Here is a 19,267-nt window from a genome sequence, read left to right on the forward strand (position 1 = left end):
CAGAATAGTCTAGTCTCCTGTGGGATGTAATATGTCAGTCTGATTTCCAGTGTTGGGTTTTGTGTGCAGGTGCTGGGCTTGGCATTGGTGGCCTGTGGTATACAGGTCTGACAGAATCATTTGCTGTTCCCTTCTGTCCTTGGATTCTGACTCTGGGCCTTGTCTACACTTGAGTTCTGCACATGTAGCTATATGGGGCAAACCCTCCAGTGTGGACACATTTTCTAACCCCACCTTTCCAAATGACATTAACTGTGCCACAAACGCTCTTCTGTTGGTGTAGCTGCGTCTGCACTGGGGGTTTTGCCAGCATAGCTTTGTTGACTCGGGGATGTGATGGGTTGTTTTTTTTATAAATTGGTGATAAGTTTTAAACATTGCAGTTGTGGCAGCATATCAGTGCTTTTGCTAGTGTAGCTTTTACCAGTTTGGTGAGTGAAATAAACTAGATCAGCAAAAGTGCTTTGATCCCAGTATAACTGTCTCTGCAGTAGGACTTTTAGTGACATCGCTGTGTTGGCAAAACCCCCACACCCTTTACTGACATTGCTGTTCTAGTGAAACATTTTAAATTGAGGGTGTGTCTGTACTACAGCGGCACAGCTTCCTCCATTGACAGAAGGATTTCTCCATCAATGCAGTTAATCGAGCTTTCCAAGAAATGGTAGCGGGATCAACGGAAGAATTCCGCCATCAACCTAGCTGCATCTACAGACATGAGGGTTAGGTTGACCTAACTATGTTGCACAGGGCATTACATTTTTCACAGCCCTGAGCCATGTAACTAGATCAACCTGTTTTAGGTGTGGACCAGGCCAGAGACAAGCCCTTAGTGTTTTTACTTATGATAATTTGGTGGTTTTTGCATTCATGCTGCTGCTTGGGTGGGGACACTAGACTGGTCAATTTTACTTCCTGCATCTCATCGTGTTGTAATGTTTGGGTTGCTATAGCTGCAGGGATACACTTAAATAGAGAAACTCCAGTGACTTTTATTTAGATTTTCTGTGGGTAATTTTTTTTTTAAACTCCTTAAATAGCATTTTTTGGAGACCAGCTGGTTGCAATCTGCATATTTCCAAAGCAGTGTGTAGATCTGAGTCTGCTGCAGTTTTGAGGCAGTTAATTTCCTTTACACCCGTGTTTGAAGTATGGAGGCAAGAAAGACCCTGCCTAAAGTTGCCCTAGTTTAATTAAAGGCAGGGCTTTAAACCAGTTAATTTAAACCAGTGGAAGACCTTTGTGGACACTCTGATTTAAACCTGGCATATATCAATTTGAATTAAATGGATTCCTTGTTGAGTTAATTCGGCTGAAGTCCAGTTAAAGTTAAGTGTTCACAATAGAGTTTTGGGGCTGGTTTAACTAAAATCTGGTTTTAAACTAACTGAAAGTTAAACAGGCGCAAGGTTGAATGTAGACGAAACTTCAGGAAAACGATTGACATTAGGCGTGAGAGATGAGTTCAGAGATCGTTAGTTTAAAAGGCACCCGTGAGCCGGAAGGGAAGAATTTCATTTCTGTCTGATTCCACAGATTCCCACACCCTGTTGCTCCCTCCCAGAATAGTAGTTCTGTGTTGCTCGAAAGCTTGTCCCTTCTACCCGCAGAAGTTGGTCCAATAAAACATACTGCCTCAGGCCTTGTCTACACTACAAAGCTGCAGCACTGGTGAGGGGGTTACAGCGCTGCAACTTAGGATGTGTACACACCCGCAGGGCATTACCAGCGCTGCAACTCCCTGTTTGCAGCGCTGGCCGTACACCCGGTCGTGCCTCGGGTGTAGAGGATCCAGCGCTGGATCACCAGCGCTGGTCATCAGGTGTAGACACTCACCAGCGTTTTTGTTGACCTCCGTGGAATAAGCAGGTATCCCAGCATACCTGAGGAAGCCTCTCTGGTAATCAAGCAAACTCCACTACCCTCCAAGCAGGTCTCCTTCCCTGCGGTGTGCTCTGGCGTTCCCCGACCCCCCCCTCCAAGCAGGTATCCAGCCCCGCGGTGTGCTCTGGCGTTCCCCGACCCCCCCTCCAAGCAGGTCTCCTTCCCCGCGGTGTGCTCTGGCGTTCCCCGACCCCCCCTCCAAGCAGGTCTCCTTCCCCGCGGTGTGCTCTGGCGTTCCCCGACCCCCCCTCCAAGCAGGTCTCCTTCCCCGCGGTGTGCTCTGGCGTTCCCCGACCCCCCCTCCAAGCAGGTCTCCTTCCCCGCGTGTGCTCTGGCGTTCCCCGACCCCCCCTCCAAGCAGGTCTCCTTCCCCGCGTGTGCTCTGGCGTTCCCCGACCCCCCCTCCAAACAGGTCTCCTTCCCCGCGGTGTGCTCTGGCGTTCCCCGACCCCCCCTCCAAGCAGGTCTCCTTCCCCATGGTGTGCTCTGGCGTTCCCCGACCTCCCCTCCAAGCAGGTCTCCTTCCCCGCGGTGTGCTCTGGCGTTCCCCGACCCCCCCTCCAAGCAGGTCTCCTTCCCCACGGTGTGCTCTGGCGTTCCCCGACCCCCCCTCCAAGCAGGTATCCAGCCCCGCGGTGTGCTCTGGCGTTCCCCGACCCCCCACTCCAAGCAGGTCTCCTTCCCCACGGTGTGCTCTGGCGTTCCCCGACCCCCCCTCCAAGCAGGTCTCCTTCCCCGCGGTGTGCTCTGGCGTTCCCCAACCCCCTCGCCAAGCAGGTCTCCTTCCCCGCTGTTTGCTCTGGCGTTCCCCGACCCCTCCTCCAAGCAGGTCTCCTTCACCGCGGTGTGCAACAGCGCTGCAGCGTGGCCACATCTAACACCACTTGCAGCGCTGGTTGCTGTAAGTGTGGCCACTCTGCAGCGCTGGCCCTATACAGCTGTACTAATACAGCTGTAACAACCAGCGCTGCAAAATTGTAGATGTAGACATACCCTCAGTCACCTTCTCTCTAGTGTCTTGGGACCGACATGGCTGCGTACAAAGATAGTAACTGGCAAGCATTTCTATTACTAGGCTAGTAGTAGCCTAATGGCAGGACACTTTGAGTGTCACATTCACTGCTATTCTGTCACTGCTTGCTTTCAATACATAGGAAAAGGTGGAAACCATTTGTGCTCCCTGTTTATCTACAGTTAGCACCCTGTTAAGTTACCAAGTTAGCACCCTGTTAAGTTATCAAATCTGCAGTCGAGTATCAGAGGCGGGCAGCCATGTTAGTCTGGATCGGTAAAAGCAGCAAAGAGTCCCGTGGCCCCTAATAGACCAGGGGTCCCCAACGTAGTGCCCGCAGGCGTCATGGCATCTATGTGTGCCCGCCTACTGGCCACCGGACAAGCAGCCACCGAAATCCTGCCGAGAAGTGGCAATGTCAAGAAGCGCTACAGTCTAAATCCCACCAAATGTCAGTGGCAGCGCCTCGTGGTGACGCTCCTTCATGGCGGCATTTAGGCAGCGATACCTCTTGACGTTGCCGCTTCATGGCGGCATTTTGGTGGCCATTTGTCTGGCGGCCACGGTCCTCAGTGGCTAGTCATCTGGCACCCGCCCCCAGGAAAAGGTTGGGGACCACTGTTATAGACTAACAGACGTATTGGAGCATGAGCTTTCGTGGGTGAATACCCACTTCGTCGGATGCATGTAATGGAAATTTCCAGGAACAGGTATAAATATTCAGGAAAGAAGCAGGCTAGAGATAACGAGGTTAGTTCAATCAGGGAGGATGAGGCCCTGTTCTAACAGTTGAGACGTGAACACCAAGGGAGGAGAAACTGGTTTTGTAGTTGGCAAGCCATTCACAGTCTTTGTTTAATCCTGAGCTGGTGGTGTCAAACTTGCAGATGAACTAAAGCTCAGCAGTTTCTCTTTGAAGTCTGGTCCTGAAGGTTTTTTGCTGCAGGATGGCTACCTTTAAATCTGCTATTGGGTGTCCAGGGAGATTGAAGTGTTCTCCTATGGGTTTTTGTATATTGCCATTCCTAATATCTGATTTGTGTCCATTTAGCCTGCAGTGACTTCCCCAAACAACTGCACTCTGCACCCTTCAGCCTACTCCACAGCACAGTACTGGAAAAGGCAGTCTGCATTTCTCAAGGTACACATGTATCTCCATGATCACACACACAGGTGTCAGGGAGAGGGGTTTTCACCGCCCCCAGAGGGCACAGCTCTTTAGATCACTGCCACAGCTCTTCCAAGCTGCTCCAACTAATTCCTCCTCCACGCAGTCTAGCTACACCTAACACAGTGGTCGCAGTTGCAATGTATGCAAATAATTCCCAGCGGCACTGCCAGCTCCGGTGGGGCAGAGATAAAGCTGTGTGGGCGTGTAGCGTAACTCTTCGTTTCCTTGTTTTCTGACGTTTGAGCTGGATGCTGTGGTAGTGCAACGTTACCTCTTTGTTAACGAAGGGCTTTTGGTCATTGAATTAGTGCTGACAAATCCTGGCCACGATCTGCAAAGAAAAGCAATGCAGCCCATTTATATGGGGACAGTGGCCGGAGGTGATGCATGGGGAGGGGGGCATGCAGGGTCCTGCCCCGCCTCCCCTCTTAGATTTGCTGCTTGGCTTGGACTGAGCATGCTCACACAGACTGAGCATGCTCAGTCCATAACACTGCTGAAGCCAGCCGCCCTCACTCTGCCCCCCACCTCCCCATTGGCAGGCCCAGGTTGTCTCTGACAGTGACTGTCTTTTTTTTTTTTTTTTTTTTTGAGGGAGAGAGATTTAAATACACAATGAAAACAAACACTTCTGAGTCCGTCTTCTCCCACTCACTGAAGTGCAGAGGGAATTTCCTCTAGTCTCATTAAGTGACAGAGATTCCTGCTAAACTAGCAGCCTGTGGGTCCTTCAAGTCTTAGGGCTTGTCTGCATTAGGAAAAATGGTGGATTTTTTAACATGTGTTCACTAGCAGTGTAATCAGGATGATTTGTATTTTAGCTCTTGTTAGCACGTAGGACCCGATGCTGGAGGGGAGCCTAAGGTTTTCCTTGACTAGCTAATGTGTTAAAATTACAGCCTTCCCATCTACGGTGAGGTTTTAAGGCAGGTTAACTAACGCACTTTTTTTTTTTTTTTAGCGTAAACATGGTCTTGGGGTTTATACGTTACATTGACAAGCTTAGGTCACTGAAGCTCTGCCTCGGTGCGAGGCCTGGATCTGATTGCAGGATGGGGGCCTTAGCTTGCAAATTCTTTGATGCAAGGGTATTTCTTCCTGTATGTCTGTACAGCACTGAGCACAGTGGGTCTCCTGATCTGGCTGAGGTATGGCCCCTCCCAGGCGGTGTCTGTTTCCCAGGCACACATTGCGCAATGAGGTATTTTTATGTTCTCTCTCTATCTAGTAGGAGTCCTGCCTTTCTCCCCATCCTGTCCCCAGCCATGCTGATCAGCCTGGAAAGACCTGCTCTGTTATCACTGGGTATTTCCCGTTGTCCCATCCTCTGCCTGGCTGCAGCATAACAGCCCAGCCACCAGCCAGCGGGAGGGACAAACGGCTCCTCTATCTAGCTGCTGCTGCACTTAGCAGCTGGTGGCTCCAGCGAGTCCCCAGAGCTTCCAGATGCAGCTGATCCCTTGCAATGACCCCAGCCTCGGTAGGAGGTTAAGGATGATCGCTCTGTGCTGATACTGGCCCATGCCGAGAGACTGGACAGGGAGGAGGGTAGACGCAAAGCCTTCTGAGCAATGCTTGGGAAATCTCCCAGAGGACTAACAGCAGCTGGACTGTGCTCACATGAGGAAAGGGGGCTGAAATCCTGATGACTTTGCTATAGAAGCGAGGCATCAGATCAGCCAGGCCGTGTCTCAGAGTCAGTGTGGGATCATCCCCCTCTGGGTATGTTCTGGACTTAAAGTCCCAAACAACAGGGCTTCCATGCCACAGCAGCTAGTAAGTCGTGTCTCTTCCCCCCTCCTCTCCCCAAGATTCAACAAATTCCATCACATTGCACCTAAGTAACATGCCTGTGCAGCCCCGTAAATGATTCCCTGCCCTTCCCCACCTTTTGCTGGCAGCATGCAGCGAAGACATTCAGCTTTTTTAATCTTCTCTGATAGATTCCCCCCAGCATCTCCCTCCAGGAAGCAGTCGGACTCCCTGCTGTGCTCCTTCCTTGCTTTGGGGCACGTTTTCCATGGGCCTTTTGGCCCCTTGTGGCTCATGTCACAGGCTCTCCAGAGCCACAACTCTCCAGTCGGAGGTGTCTGTGAACAGTGCATCCTCTGCCCACCTCTCCTTGGCTGATTACGCGCACTCAATCCTCCTCTTCTGGTCAGGTCACAGGGCATCACCCGTGAGCCCTCCCAGCTGTGACTAATGGCTCCCCTGCATTGCCCCAGTCAGGGTCACATCATGCTTGACGCTGCCATTTTGTCTGACAAGCTTCACTGAGCCTCTGCATTAGACCTTCCCATCCCACCCAGTGGCTGTGACCTTCCTTCCTCCAGCTGATCCCTTTCTTCCCTGCATCTTCTGCTGCTTCTGTTCCTGGATTTCTTTTGGACACCCACCACTGAGGGGTCTTTGCTGCCTTCCCTGTGCTCTGGATCCCTTCAGAAACTTGCCTGCTCTCCCTCAGACTCTGAGCTCCCTGCTCCCTCCATCGCACGGCAGGGAAAGCTGGCCTCAGCTAGCATCGGTTGCTGTGGGTCGATCGCATATAGCTTTAAGCTTGCTCCTCACTGCTGGGGAGAGGAGAAAGGCATAGAGGGCCTGGGGTGGTGGGAAAATCACCTAATCTGTGCGAAGGGCTGTGAGCGGTGACTCCTACACATGCCGAGACCAGGGTTGTGACCCCACATTGACACCCCCCTGCCCTCCCTCTCCAAACTCCCAACCCTGCTGTCTCTTGGGGGTTCCAGGCCCTAGTGGGGAGAGATCCACAGGGAACCTTAGGAGTTGGAAACTAGTGTCTGAGAAGAGCCTGCTCAGCTCTGGAGAGGTGAGGAGCTTGAGAACTTTGCTGCTCAGTTGCAGAAATTCCAGCCTTTCCCGTTTCCTCTCCCCCCTTCTTCCCCCCCACCCCCACCCCCGAAAAAATCCACCCTTAGGGCTAAACTAGCCCAGGTGAGCACTGCCAGGCCACCCAGGATAGCTGGGGAGTGGGGGAGGGGGAGAGCTGCTGGCTGATGCATTAAACTGTGGCCCATTTATAAGCAGAGACGGGCTGAGAGGAGTGGGTGTGAAGCTGCTGCTTGGCTCCTTCCCCGGCTCTGAACGTGGGCTCTGTGAAGAGGCAAGAGCTGGCGGGCGCGATTTTATCGCCAGAGGAAAGCGCTGGGCAGTGACGCAGGCTGGGTGAAAGTGATGCCGTCAGCACAAAATGCACCCAGAGTCTGGCGGCAGCTGGGCTGGAGCCTTCCAGCTCGTGGGGCGTGGGTAGGCCATGCTGCCTGCATTTGGCACTTGGAGACCAAGGCAGGAGGCACATTGGAAATGGCCAAAATTGCTGTTCTCCAGAAGGGCAGCATTGAACAATGGTGAGAGAACAGCCCTGGGTGCAAGGATCCTGGGCCTTGAGGAGGAGCCGCTTCTCCCTCTGTGCATTGGTTTCCACGCCTGCAGAGTGGGGATGATTACACTTGCCCCCGCCCTGCATAGGGGCACTGCCAGGTTGGGTAAAGGCTGGTAAATGTAAGTGCTTTGATGCTGCATCAGCTCTGAGTGTTCTGGCAGTAAATTGCAGGCTCCAGGCTGGTACAGGGCTGGCGAGGAGCGTTTCCTGGGGATCGATCCACAATCGAGAATCTGGTCCCCCTTGGGCAGCCCTGTGGTGCCTCGTTCTCGGTCCGGAGCTGTGCACTCAGCCCTTCTCCCAGGCTGGCTCGGAGACATGCCTGCAGCCTGATAATAGCCACTGGAATTGGGAGGGGTTGGTTCACTCGACCAGCATCTGATGGGCCAGGCCAGCCTAGACTGCCTCACACAGAGGGGGCACTGGAAAGGGAGTGGGAGCGTGTCCTCCAGCACGCTTCTCAATGCTCCATCTCTTGCTGCTCCATCTCTCCGTGCTGGAGCCTGGCCACCCCAACAAGCAAAGAGACCTCCAGGCCTCTCCCTCCCATGCTGCTCCTGCGCCGGACTGGCGTCTCCATGCTGTGCTTGCTCCTGTGTTCCTAGGAGGAGCTGCAGCCAGATCAGAAGGCTGCAGTCCAGAGGAGCGCGCTGAGCTGCAGCACAGATGATGCCACCGGGCCCGAGTACTGCTGTTGCCTGGGTGATGGAGCCACCTCTTGGCACTGCCAGTTCCTGGGTGCTGCGCTGTGCCACAGCGTGGGAGGTGGTGTACGGGATGAGGTTGCATCTCGGTGCGGCTGGGTGCCATAGCAGGAAGAAACCATGTCTGGGTGCTGCTGGCTCCTGGGTGCCATGCCATCAGGGGGTCCCCTGTTGGCCCTGCTGGCTGCTGCATGGGAGCAGGGTGAGCAATGAAGCAATGTCTCTGCTGGGCACCGGGCTGTTATGTCACACGCCTGCACCTTGGCTCCAGTCTCTTCCTCCCTGCGGTGTGGCCCCCCCTCACAACCCTTGTCTCAGTTCCCCTTTCCCTGGTATTTTTAGCCGTCAAGAGCAGCTGTCAACGGGGCCATGAGGAGCTGCTGCTTGGAGGCTTCATACTGCCCTAAATCTACCCTATAAATTAATAAAGACTTTTCTATTTCTGTGCAGCCACTGCCCTTTGTTCCCCATCTCGCTGGCTTCCAGAGCATTAGGGAGGCGGAGGGGAGTGTCCCGCACCAGGCGGCATGAAGGGAACAGGGACATCTGCATTTCTGGGGCAGTTGGGGTTGTCAAGTCCTGTCCCTCTGTTGCCTGGGGTTACCCTCCCATTTCATGAAAAGACATGTGCACTGAGCTTTTCCCCATTGAGGTCAGCAGAACCCGGAAAGAGGGAATTAGCTTGTAATTAAGCTTGGGGTAATTCCACACTCCAATCCCTATGCTTCCCAAGAGCCTTACGCCTCTCTGCTGTCCATGTCAGTCTTGTATGTGCACCTCTAGCCATGTGAGCTTGTGACACCCAGGCAGAGTTGTCTAAATCCACGTTACCCCATCCGTCTCCGTTTTATTTTCCAATAAAAACCATCTTTAAATTCTCAACTCATTTATTCCAAAAACTCCATTTAATTCAAGCCAAATGACAGAGAAGGGGATGTTACCTGACTAATGCAGAGACACGGAAGCCAGGACTCCTGGATTCTATTTCCAGCTTTGCCCCCACTCACTATGTGACCGTGGGCAAGTCTCTTGGCCTCAGTTTCCCTCTTTGTAAAATGAAGGGTGCTATCTCCTCATGTCCCAGAGCTGCTCTGAGAACTAGGGCTTGTCTGCAGAGGGAAAGTGACTGATTTAGATGTAGTAGAATAACTATCCATGGATTAAGGCCAGAAATGACTACTATGATCCTCTAGTCTGGCATGTGAAAAGTCAGGCCATGTCTACATCTAAAATTTTGCAGCGCTGGTTGTTACAGCTGTATTAGTACAGCTGTATAGGGCCAGCGCTGCAGAGTGGCCACACTTACAGCAACCACCGCTGCAAGTGGTGTTAGATGTGGCCACACTGCAGCGCTGTTGGGCGGCTTCAAGGGGTTTCGGGGAACGCGAGAGCAAACCGGGGAAGGAGACCAGCTTCGCCGCGGTTTGCTCTCGCGTTCCGCGAACCACCCTGCAAACCGCAGGGAAGGAGACCTGCTTGCTCGGGTTCGGGGAACGCGAGAGCAAACCGGGAAAGGAGACCAGCTTCGCCGCGGTTTGCTCTCGCGTTCCGCGAACCACCGTGCAAACCGCAGGGAAGGAGACCTGCTTGTTCGGGGAACGCGAGAGCAAACCGCGGCGAAGCTGGTCTCCTTCCCCGGTTTGCTCTCGCGTTCCCGGAACCACCCTGGAAACCGCAGGGACGGAGACCTGCTTGCTCGGGGTTCGGGGAACGCGAGAGCAAGCCGGGGAAGGAGACCAGCTTGATTACCAGAGAGGCTTCCTCAGGTATGCTGGGATACCTGCTTATTCCACGGAGGTCAAGAAAAGCGCTGGTAAGTGTCTATACTTGATTACCAGCGCTGGATCACCAGCGCTGGATCCTCTACACCCGAGACAAAACGGGAGTACGGCCAGCGCTGCAAACAGGGAGTTGCAGCGCTGTTGGTGCCCTGCAGATGTGTACACCTCCTAAGTTGCAGCGCTGTAACTCCCTCACCAGCGCTGCAACTTTCTGATGTAGACAAGCCCTCAGTGTCATTAACTCTCTAGCTATGGAGGAATAACTTCCTGTGTGGACACAGTATTCTGGAATAATTTCACTGCTCAGATAGTTCTTCTCCCAGAGCCAGTCAATATTCCCAAGCCCAAAAGCCCATAGTGAGTATTTGTGACCATGTTTGGAAAGCCACCAGTGAAGGGGGTCGGGAGGGCAATGTATTGTTAAAGCACCTGTCTCAATCCTGCCCTTTGGGCATGTGTGCGCCATGATCACAACCTGTGAGGTAGCTGTGTGCATGTAATGCACTAGGGAAAGGAGCCAGGCTTTTGAATGGTCTTAGCAGGACAGAGGTTGGCACTGGACAGTGGTGTTCTCGCCTGTAACGAGCCACCCTGTTGGGATGATTGATGCAATGGGGGGGGGTGTCCCGTAAAGCAGGGGGGACAGTTCGGAGATTAGCTCTTCATGGCACCCGCCTAGCACTCTTCACCCTAGCTCTTAAAGCAGCTTGCAGAGTTGTCTCTGTTTTATAGATGGGGGAAACTGACTCACAGAGGGGAAGTGACGCCTGAGGCTAGCTACAGTGAGTGCCCCTCTGCCTTACTTGCCTGGAAGCTTCCTCTTCTCCTCTGATAGCAGCGCTTGGCAGCTGACTTTCGTCTGGCCACTGCCTGGGTGCTGCTGGTTCTCTTTCTCTGGGCCTGGGTGGCTCCTTCTCCTCTTCCCCTCCCCCCCCTTTCTCCGGACAGTGGCATCTTCCTTTATGGTGATGGGTTTGTTGCCCCCTGGCGGCGAAAGGTGGCGAGTGGCCGTACAGAGGTGCTTTGCTGGCTGTGGGCACTGAAGCTGATGACCTCAGACTCCTAGAAATGTACAGCTGGGAGGGACCTCGCGAGGTCATCTAGTCCAGCCCCCTGCGCTGAGGCAGGGCTGAGTGTACCTAGAGCAGCCCTGACAGGTGTTTGTGTAAAGACCAGGCTTTGTCTAGACTCGCAGAGCTGTACTGAGTGCAGGCAAGCCCCAGGGGGGACACATGCACTCTCTAGCCGGGTTTGTAGGTTGCACTTATCGCTAGGGTATCTGAGTGTGGCAGAGTTCAGAACCCAGAAAGGCCAAGGGTCTAATATGCCTCCCGCCAGGGTTTTGATATTCTTCCCCCACAACCCCGTTCTTAGGTATATTCCTGGAGCCGCAGCTGAGGTCAGGGCCCCATCGTGCTAGGCACTGTATATAATGAGAGAGAATCCCCAGCCCAAAGACTTTACAATCTAGACACGGCCGAGGGCTGGGCTACACTAAGTACTTACCTCAGCATTGCTATACGGCTCTAGGGTGTGAAAAATCTGCATCCCAAGCTATAGTGACCTAATTACCACCTCTCAGGGAGCTGGATTACCTATGGTGATGGGAGAGCCCCTCCTGTCAGCGGAGGTAGTGTCTAGGCTGAAATGCTACAGCAATGCAGCTGCAGCGTATTAAGTGTTGCAGTCCCCAAGCAAAGGGTGACAGGGCAAGAGATGCACAGAAAAGAGCGACTCACCAGCAAGCCAGTGGCAGAGCTGAGTTTAGAACCCACCACCCCCGACTCGCAGTCCAGTGCCCTAACCGCTGGATCACACTGCTTCTCTGCCTTCTCCTTTGCTGTTCAGTCCTGCTTGTTGCTGTTCCTGGCTGTGTGAATGCCACAGAGAGTTTTGCACCTGGTTCTAAAGGCTGATCCCTGGGCTTCTCTCCAGGAAGATGTAAATCTTGAGGGTTGGTTTTGTCTAAAACGCCTCTGTTTGCACTTGCAAATTAGGCCCAGCCCTCGAGCTTCCGGGCAGGCTGCCTGCCTGCTGCCCCTCTTTGTGGCAAAGTTCCTGGCACGCTGTGGCCAGCTGTGGGAGTTGGCGTGAATCCTGGAGTCAAGCATTTCAAAGCCATTGCCTCTAAGTACTTCAAAAATATGAAATGGTGAGAGGGGTGTGTGCACGTCGTTAATTAGCAGGATTCATATTAAAGTAGATCCTTAAAACTTAATTTCTGTGCCCGTTGTAGCCCGGGAATGAGATTTCAGAGAGGGTCTGTCTTCCCTTCCTCCCTGCTCCAGGGCCCTTGGCAGTGGTAAGTCAATACGGCTGCCGCTCGGCACCCACGTTTCGCCTGCCCTGACACTCCAGCTCTGAGCGAGAAAGGCTCATTTGATGCTTTGGCCAATGACATCATGCATCTCCAGAGGTCAAGACAGCAAGAACAAAGCAAGGATTGTTACGAGTCCCGCGCAGCAGGGGCCTCTCTCAGCCTGATGCAGAGTCAAGACCCCCTGAAGGGCTGCTTGTTCACTCTAGCTTAGGGAGAAATCCTACATGGTGAGGAGTCTCTGTCTGATGCATGCTGGGCAGCGGATACTTTTTAATCTCCTGCCCCAGCGGCCCCTCCTCCCTAACTGTGCATTGGCTCAGTGCAGTAGAATACAGCAAGCCCGTGGCCAGCCCAGGAGCTGATTTAGCCTAAGGTGATGCCCCATCTGTTGCTGTCCATGGCATTGTGAACCGCAGTCACCTCATCTCCCAGGCACGAAGCAGCATTTCAGTGGGGGTCCCGTTTCACCCGGGAAGCTCGATGGCTCCACGCGCTCGAGATGCCAGTTGCACTGCTGTTTGATTGTCAGTCGCCCTTGGCGTCCGGCCCCGGGGCCGATGCACCAGCCGCAGTGGGGAGCTCTCCTCCCAGCTGTCTGGGGGATGAAGCAGATGCCTGCTAGCACCACATTTATTTATAGCAGGTTCTAGCTCGACTGTGCTGTAGACTTCCCCTGGATGAGCGGCAGCCGTGCTGCAGAGACACTAAGTATAGCCACTGGGGGCAGAGGGACAGGTGCTGTGGGTGGGAAAGGGAGAAGCAGCTGGCAAGCCTGTTGTGCCTTCTGGTCAGGTGGCCTTCAGCCAACGGCAGGGCAAGTTTGATCTACCTTCTGGATTCAGAGATGCGAAAGGAGGGCAGGTGCCATCGGATATGCACAGGCAGAGGAGGGAAGGAGAAGTTGCCCCAGCAGCCGGTGTGGGAGTTCAAGGTGAGGCAGCATACCGGCTCCCTGTGGCTCAGCTCCCGATCTGTGCAATGGGGAGAATAGAAGTGCCCTCCCTCCCAGGGCTGTGTAAGGGGAAACGCATCAAAGATCTGAGGTGCTCAGATACAGCAGTGATGGGGGCGGCAGATAAACACCTAGCTAGCGGCTGACACCTGGCCCCATCTCAGGAGATCCCCCGTTTTTAGGGGATTTCAAACTATTGAGGCCGCAGCAGCCCCTCCCCACTTGCGACCCACTCAGCTGTGTCTCCAGCTTCAGCCTCAAGCACTGGTGGCTCTGTGCTTGTCTCCGGAGTCTCCCAGGACAGAGAGGGGGGCCACCAGGACTAGGTAGTATGAGGTGAAAAATGAAGCAGCGGAGCTGGGGGACCCTCCCCCAAGGCTGCCTCTAGGCATCATAAAGAGGACTGATCAGTGGTTTTGCTTTCCATTTGGGAGCTAGGAGTTGAGGCACTTGGATTCTATTTCCAGTTGTGGGACTGGTCATGCAGAGGATGTCAGTTGGACTAGTGGATGACTCAGTTTCCCTGTCTGTAAGATGGGGGCGGGGGTAATGGCATTGATCTGTGGCAGCCCAGCCCCCTTCCTGGGGTGTTGTGAGCTTTGGTTATTGGATCTATGGGGTACCTCTTTGGTGCAGAGGTGGCAGTCAGTGTAGTGGGGTGGGGGGCTCAGGAGACCGGGAAATTCTCAGCTAAGGGAGGTATGCTCTGTGGATTCGCCCTCCTCTCCCGAGTAGGCTTTGGGGGAGGGGTTATAGGGAGTTGCCTCCTCCCCTGATGGATCAGCCCCACCCCTCCTACCCCCCTCCAGTTCCTGCAGCTGTTTCTTCTATTATGAGCGGATTTTTCTCCATCTGTGTTTGGCAGGCGCTGGCCTTAGGCTTGCCAGAGCACAGCTGACGTCACCATCCCCTCGGCCTTCCCCAGCCAGGCTGCAGGGTGCGTTTCTAGCTGAGGTCGAGTCTGAGGGCCGTGTTCCCTGGAGCTCTAAGGGCGTGAGGCCTGTAGCATCTCTCAGGTGCACAGATCTCTGGGGGTGGGGGAAGGGTTCCCGAGTTGGCTGGCCCCCCCGACCTGTTTGGTTTCAACCCCTGCACAGTTGACACCCAGCAAGCTGGAGTCTTGGGATTCCGCTGCCTGCTGGGCTTTGCAGCAGAAGGGTCCGTATGGGGGTGTCTGAGAGGTGAGGGGCCAAGTGGGCGTCCCAGGGCATGGAGTCAGAGTGTAAGGGGCCGGGAGAAGGATCCTTATAGGAACCAATTGGTTTGCATGGCTGTTCCCGCACCTGCTGAATCTTCCAGAGTTCTGTGTCCAAGGAATCTCTCTCAGAGATCCCCGTGCCCCACCACCACCCACATACGCACCCCAGTATAATCTCAGCCCACTGCTGTGGTTTCTGATGGCCTTGTGGCCAGAGCACTCACCCCAGGCCAAATCGCTGGGCCATCCTTGCTCTTGGGGCTTGCGAGGGAAAACCCTCCCTGCCCTGGTCTGTTCTTTCTTCTCTTCTGTAGTGCATTGAGCATCCTCTAAAAGTGCCTGTTGCTTCTCCGCACACACGTGTCCGTGCACCAGTCTGTGAAAGTGGAGAGGCAGTGGGTGAAGGAAAATACCATTGGACAAAGCGATCTCAGAGCTCAAAGAGTTTCAAGTGCCGGCAAGGAGCGATCTCTCTAGCGTGGGTCAGGGCTAGATAGACTAGTGTTAACAGTGGAGAGCAGGGGGAACCACCGAAGCTTCCCTGATCGGTGGCGGGTTCTGTTGAGCTGCCGTGGTTCAGACGGGAGCTTGGAAGGAGATGGCTCTTTCTCCCCGTTGTGCTGAATGGACAATGGTGGGATCAAGGTGTAAGATGGAGGCTGTAGTTCTGGCTACCGCCAGCAGGAGGTAGTCTCTCATTTTACCTGTTCAGCAGCTGATGACTCCTTCCAGCCGGGCAGCCGTGAGCTCTGGTCTGCTAGGGGGTGAGTGTCTGTCCCGACATGTGAGGGGCCCTGCCAGGCCTGTGTGGGTTTAGGACTGGACTGAGCTGATTGTGAGGGAGGGTTCTCCCATCCTGCGGGGTGGGGGGAGAGGTGCTACATTGCGATGGGAGGGTAACATCCATGTGGCTGGACTGGGAGCATGAGCTTCCAATCCCCTGTCCAGCCCCACCCCACCTCCAGCTGCCTGGTTACAAGTGGCTTGCTGCAGCCCCAGGGCAAAGGGAGATCCTACTCTAGTCCCCAGCAGCTGTGGAAAGGGATCCAGATCCCTCTCAGTGGGTGTGCGTTACCTCGCCCCTCACTGAGCCCTTCCCGAGGGAGGGGTGCAGTTGCCTCCCTTTGTTCTAGTGGCCCATGTGGTGCTGTCATTAACATCGCTCCCCGCACTTCTGCACTAACTGCAGTGCCCTGGGGAGCCCTTTCAATCACACTGAAATCCTGTACCCACGGGTCACTTCAGGTTAAGGAGGTTTGAAGAGGAAGGAGGAGGCTGATGAGCAGCAAGATTCATAGTCCCAGATTCCAAGGCCAGAAGGAACCATCTAGTCTGACCTGTACAGCACGGGCCAGAGACCTGCCCCACAATAATCCCCAGCGCAGGGTTTTAGCAGAACAGCCAGGCTGCATTTAAACATCGTCAGTGGTGGAAAACCCGCCGTGACCCTTGGTAAATTGTTCCAGTGGTTAATGACTCTCACTGTTAAAAACTTACACTTGATTTCCAGTCTGAATTTGTCTAGCTTCAGCTTCCAGCCATAGGATCGTGTTTGACCTTTCTCTGCTAGATGGAAGAACCCTCTGTTTAAATATTAGTTCCCAGGTAGATACTTGTAGACTGTAATGAAGTCACCCCTTAACCTCTTTGTTAAGCTAAACAGATTACACTCCTCGAGGTTTACTGCAGGGCAAGGTTTCTATTCCCTTAATCATTCCCGTGGCTCTTCTCTGACCCCCTCTGTCATTTATCACCATCCTTCTTGAATTGTGGGCACCAGAACTGGACAGAGTATCCCAGCTGCAGTGACAGCACAGTGCCAAGTCCGGAGGTAACATAACCTCTCTGTTGCTTCCTGAGCTTCTCTGTTTACAAATCCCAGGATTGCAGCCGCCCTTTTGGTCACCGCCTCGCACTGGGAGCTCATTTCAGCCAATTATCTACCACGACCCCAAATCGTAGTTGCTGCTTCCCAGGATAGAGTGCCCCCACAGTGACACCCCCCGCCCCCTCTCCCCCCAGGAGTAGTTCCAGAGCTCTCCTGCCATGAGGGCATCCACTGCGAATCTAAGGAGTGGAGAGTCCGGGCCGCAAAGCCTTGAGCCACGTCGGTTACAGCAGTCGCTCCCTGAGTATGTGCGTAGAGCTGGATAGACAGAGCTGCCATCATTTGTTAGAATTTATTCTTTGTGTTACTGCAGCAGCCCAGTCATGGACCAGCCCCCTGTTGTGCTAGGCGCTGTACATCACAAAACAAAAAGACAGTCCCTGCCCTATAAAGCTGATAATCATTTCTTTGTGGGAATATTAGTGTTCCCCACCATCCGAACTCAGCTAGATCCATAGGTGCTGACTTCCTCTTGACCCAGGGGGGGTGCTCAACCCCCACCTCCAGCACAGACCCTGTCCCCACTCCCCCTTCCTCCAAGCCCCCGCCCTTGCCCCGCCTCTTCCCGCCCCCCACTCAACCCCCTCCCTGCCTCTTTCCTCCCCTGAGCACACCCTGTCCCTGCTCCTTCCCTTCCTTCTCAGCACCACTGACAGCTGTTCTGTGGTGTACAGGAGGCGCTGGGAGGGAGGGGAAGGAATTGATCAGGGGGGCCGCAAGCGGGAGGTGCTGGGGGCAAGGGGGGAGCTGGCTGCGGGTGATGCTAAGCACCCACTAACTTTTTTCTGAAGTGCTCACAGAATCGGCACCTGTGCCTAGATCTCACAAAAAGCCTGATAGGATTTGACTCAAACTTCCCAAGACCGTTCCCCCTCAGTCAGAGACCAGATCTGGAAAATGTAAGCCCGAAAGATGAGAATTTGGGTTAGTTATGAGGGACTGAGAAAGGGGAGTTATAATGGAAACTCTCTCTGGCAACCTTCATGCTCCAGCTGTAGCTGCGAGGGAGGGAAATACAGACAATATGCCACTCTAGGGGAGGGAAGGGAAATACCCCAACAGAAAGAGTGCCAGGGGTTCCCCCAGCTGGAGCACAGCACCCCTTGCACATGAGGGTGGAGTAATACTATGTGGGCAGAACTCAGAAGAAACTTCTGCTTGGGCTTTGTTGGCCTATTTCAACTTCCACCTGGCTGGGTCAGTCAGCAGAGCATGAGACTCACTCTCGGGCTGCCGGGTTCGAGCCCTACATTTGAGTGAGCAGTACAGGCAGTGTGTTCTAGTGGCGAGAGAGCTGAACTGGGACTCAGGAGACCTGGGTTCTGTTTCTGGCTCTGCCACTGGCCTCCTGGGTGACCTCAGGCAAATTGCTTCAGCACCCCATGCCTCATGTGCCAAATGAAGCTGACCTCTTTTGTGAGATGCCCTGAGATCTACTGAGGGGCAAGCGCTATACAAGAGTAGGTGGTGTTATTCTCTGCCCTGTTGGCTGCTTCTTTGCAACAAATAGAGGAGGAGGAGAAAAGGATCCAACCCCTGGAGCTTGCTGAAATATTGGCCTCCCGCAGGCTGCTTGAACTGACTGTGTCTGCTGCAGTGATACTGGCATGGGAACACACAGGCTTGTGTGTGCGCTCTTCCACCCCCACCAAGTGATGGGGGAGCACAGGCTCCTTCTCCCAGCTCCCATGGCCAGAAGAGCTGCACGCCCCCATGCCGCCGGAGGTGCCCCCACCAGCTTTCACTTCAGCAGGCTGTAGCATGACCCCTGCAACTGTGTATTCGGGTTGCCTTCCCCTGTGATCTTTACAAACCCCGCTGCCCTGCTTCCACGCCATCTGTGAGTCTGACACCTCTGTTAAACACGCCCGCCTGCAGAGGCTGAAGCCCACTGCAGCACTCCTAGCCCTTAGCCACCTACATTATGCTTGTCTACCTTGTCTGCCTCTGCTCTGCTACCAGCAGAGGCTGCTTCCTCTGTGCTCTGGGTCCTGCTCCCATCCTGCTGGTCAATGGCCAGAGGGACGCAGTCAAGCCAGGAGCATGGGCGGATGAGGCTTTGTCAGTCCTTCCGCCCCAGTTCAGCATCCTCCAGCGGCTGCCTCCAAACTGGAAATGGATTAGTCCCCAGGGTGTTAAACACCACGGGCTGTATTCTCGGCTTGTGTACATCACCTTAGCTCCCTGTTTCCAGCAGCTGTGGCTCTGGCCCCTCGGCATTAGCCTGAGTCATTAAAGGTTAAAGCAGAGCCCTTGGCATCACCTGAACTGAAAGTAAAAGGCTCCGAAATGTTCTTAAAGTGTTGCTGCCAGGTGTAAAGTCATATTTAAGGGACCTAGTGTGCCCTGTCCCCGGCAACACCGGAGATGGTTTAAACGGAACGAAAGGGTTTAAAACATTTAATGAGCAGTTCATCACTTGCGCTGCTTTTGTCTTTGTCCTTGAGTCATTCCAAGCAGACACATCCAGCTGGTCAGTTCCACACTTCCCAGTTCTGTGCACTAGCGGAGTGCTGCAGGGTTTGGGGTAATGATGATGATGACCTATTAGCACGTGTAGCACCTCAAAGCTGTAACGAAATCGGGGCCCCACCTAGGCTGGGTGCTGTACAGACACCTAGTACGAGACAGTCCTTGCCTTGATGAGCTTGCAACCTAAATAGACAAGACAAAGGATGGGAGAAAGAAGGGTTGATCTCCATCTCTGCAGATATTGTACGAATTGAGTAAACTCCTCTGTTTTTATTTTGGTTTGGTTTGTGTCTTGTTAATAATTAAAAGGTTTCTACTTATCAGTTCTAGCAGATCACAGTGATGGGGCTTGGAGTTCTGGGACTTGCTATGAAAAGTCCTGGACTGGTTCCAAATAGCACTGCTACTTCTGAGGGACCAGTGACAGTGCAAGCTCTGATACCTAGTGAATCCCCAGCCCCAGTGCTGGAAACAAATGCTGTACA

General features: G+C 53.8%; 1 protein-coding gene and 1 long non-coding RNA gene across 6 annotated transcripts in view; both read left to right on the forward strand.

The window, feature by feature from the left end:
• CSK (C-terminal Src kinase) overlaps positions 1 to 19,267 on the forward strand; it is a 64,527-nt gene that overhangs the window by 23,317 nt on the left and 21,943 nt on the right. The window lies entirely within an intron of this gene.
• LOC127057790 (uncharacterized) lies at positions 1,641 to 2,630 on the forward strand. Of its 2 annotated transcripts, none has more exons than XR_007776176.1 (3): positions 1,641 to 2,194; positions 2,401 to 2,452; positions 2,610 to 2,630. It is a non-coding gene; the product is annotated as an uncharacterized LOC127057790 (long non-coding RNA). The 2 variants fall into 2 exon arrangements; XR_007776175.1 differs by lacking the exon at positions 2,610 to 2,630 and adding an exon at positions 2,297 to 2,348 and having other exon boundaries at positions 2,097 to 2,194; positions 2,401 to 2,476.

The sequence above is a fragment of the Gopherus flavomarginatus genome, chromosome 9 (assembly GCF_025201925.1).
Source record: "Gopherus flavomarginatus isolate rGopFla2 chromosome 9, rGopFla2.mat.asm, whole genome shotgun sequence".
Lineage (NCBI taxonomy): Eukaryota > Metazoa > Chordata > Testudines > Testudinidae > Gopherus > Gopherus flavomarginatus.